The sequence below is a fragment of the Adiantum capillus-veneris genome, chromosome 6 (genome assembly GCF_014529385.1).
Source record: "Adiantum capillus-veneris isolate H3 chromosome 6, ASM1452938v2, whole genome shotgun sequence".
Taxonomy (NCBI): domain Eukaryota; kingdom Viridiplantae; phylum Streptophyta; class Polypodiopsida; order Polypodiales; family Pteridaceae; genus Adiantum; species Adiantum capillus-veneris.
This window is the reverse complement of record NC_140936.1, coordinates 72,955,253-72,957,918: the sequence shown is the minus strand read 5'-3', so window position 1 is coordinate 72,957,918 and position 2,666 is coordinate 72,955,253. Positions and strand designations below refer to the sequence as shown.

The 2,666-nt window shown below is 44.4% G+C and overlaps 1 pseudogene; it reads right to left on the bottom strand.

Moving 5' to 3' along the window:
- Positions 1-966: 966 nt before the first annotated feature.
- Positions 967-1,082, bottom strand: LOC147455688 (U5 spliceosomal RNA; annotated as a pseudogene).
- Between the last annotated feature and the right edge of the window lie 1,584 nt (positions 1,083-2,666).

The window sequence follows — 2,666 nt, the reverse complement described above, 5'->3', positions numbered from 1 at the left end:
GTTTTGTGGCGGACAACCTGTAAGTCCACATTATAGTGATACAGTTGAGAGAGAGGTCAGCAAATGTCGTGTGGAAGATATCGTTCGTTGCTTTGGTCTCCATTGCACAGTAAAACCTCTACACCCCCTTTGTATCTTGATAGTCCTTGGTGCCAGCCAGTGTCTGTAGATGATACACCGCGCTTGCACTTGCTGTTATCTGTTGTGGGTGCTCTTTGTTCCATAGCTTTGCTATGGCGTCTGTGGTTCTTTTCTGAGTGAGCTTGCGGGCGAGCACACTGCACATGGCCTAAACATCGTTTGGAGTAGAGAACAAGTGTCATGGGTTTAGGTGAAATTTATCTGCATCAGACATCATACAATGTGGAAAGAACAAGCGGACCAAATCTCGTGCGATGGGTGAAACCGCATCATCAGACTGCCTTGCAGTACCTTCAGTGCGCCAACATGGATTTATGCCAACAATGGGAGACGTGACTCAGGCTTTCTATCAAATTGCGCTTCAACTAGGGTCTGTCGAGGACGCACTCACTCGAAAGTCTTAGGAGAAGTATGCAAACACACTCATGGTTACTCTTTTGTCCACAATAGCTCTCGATGCATATGCTCGAGCACGTCTCAACAAAAATCCTCTTCTTTTGTACCACAACTCCGCAGTTGTCCACACAATAATACTTCACAAAAAGCATTGGAGGTAAACTCTCACCCCCCTTTGTTTGCATAAACTGCTGGCCAACTAGTGTAGGACGAAGGTCTCGCCGTTTAGATCCAAAGAACTGTACTAAATCTGCGGCAGAGCTTTGCTCCTGTGGCAAGCAATGGAAAGGGGCCCGGGCCATTTCTGTAGGGTTTGTCTGTACAGAAGAGCATCGGAAGCTCAATGGAGCCCGTGAGTACAAGCTCAGGCTGCTCTATGGCATCGTCTTCATCAGTCGTTCTGGAATATGATTGAGAGGGGCCCCATCACAAGGAGGCAGCCCCTTGCCAAAAATTCAGAGTATGGTGCTTCAACTGGGCCGTGGACACGGTATTCTTTAGTAAAAGGCGAAAGAATAGTTCGCTCTGTCCTCAACCCACACCTTACTTCACGCCTTCGTGGCCTCCTGCTACCTGCTCCATGGCCCTTGCGCCCTCGCATGTGGGATATCATCCCGCCCGTGCTCTCTTACTCCCGTCCAGTCATCTGTCTCGAAAATGCCACGGGCGACAATATGCACCCCCGCATACTTTGGCCCACCGAGGATAGGAGCGAGGTTCACGCTTACCTTGACAGCTTCATCTATCAAAATGCTCTCTAAGTGCGGGTAAAGTCGCCACGTGCCAGTAGTGCACCCAATATGGTTGAGCCTGTTGCGTGGGCCTCTCTTGGAAAGAATCATCTTACCCACCTCCGTAGCTGCTGGAAGATATGTTAGGGACTTCATGGGGAGACAATTGTGACGCCTTTCTTTATCGAGCATAGGCTGCGAATTCGGCTAGCATTATGTAGTAAGAGAAGCTTAAAAGATGCATAAATAATCACAATATTAAGGTCTTGGGAAGAGGGATAGTGGAGATGGAGCTCCAACAGCCTATTCCTTGCCTCCAAGTTAGCACATTGACTTCTTTGAGAATAAATGCACACAGCGGTCAAAACATTTTATACCTTAAGGCTGGCCTTTGTAGTAAACAAGCACAAAGACTGAATCTGAGATTATGAGTCCATCTTAATTATCACCCCCCCATGCTTTCTTCACAGGAGTTTCACAAACTCTCCCTTTGGCTCAATCTTTTTCTTGTCTTGTTTAGTCGTGGTCTTACAATCCACCTTGCTTCTATTGCGCCTGTTGCCTTATGAATCAGCTCTTCAACATCACCATCAATGCACCATTCGATTGGAAAAGAAGCTACTTGGATAAATTCATCGGATTACATATCCCTATATGACTCTCCATACCTTAATACTCCTTTTTCTATCTATCTCTATGTCTATCTATTTCCATATCTCCTTGGCACCACTTTATTCTACTACTCTCTATCTCTATCTCTATATTTTTACTAGCATACACCTATATCTATATCCCCCCCCCCCCTCTCTCTCTCCATGTTATCTCGTTCTGTATGTATATCTTTCACTCTCTATCTATATGTCTTATCTATTTCTACATCTCTTATCGTCGCAAACCCATATTCTAAATTTTGTGCTTCATCAAATGACAAAGATTTTTCCTCTCACAAGGTTTGCACCAACCACGTTGGTATACCTCTACCCTACTCCACTTCAACCCTATCCTCGTCAATAACATCTTGTAATTCTACCTCAAAAAATAGATGATCTCTAACATCATTTGAAACCTGCATCGGGCTACACATTTTCCTCATTTAGGACTTACATTTGTATTCCCACCAGTAATAGACTTTGCCTCAAGTGGATACACCCATGCATGCCTAGAGTAATCATTAATAAAAAGTCATGAAGTACTAATGACACCCAAATTATGGAGTATGCATCGGCCACAAACATCACTCTAGACAAGTTGGAATTTTGAAGTAGTGTATGCCAACTCAAGTTTACACTCTTTTATGCATTATGCCTAATCCATCTTCATCTTGAAAGACACATTGCAAATGGATGGCGCAAAATGTCTATGGTTGCAAGTACATACATTATCTCGTCCTCTAGGAAA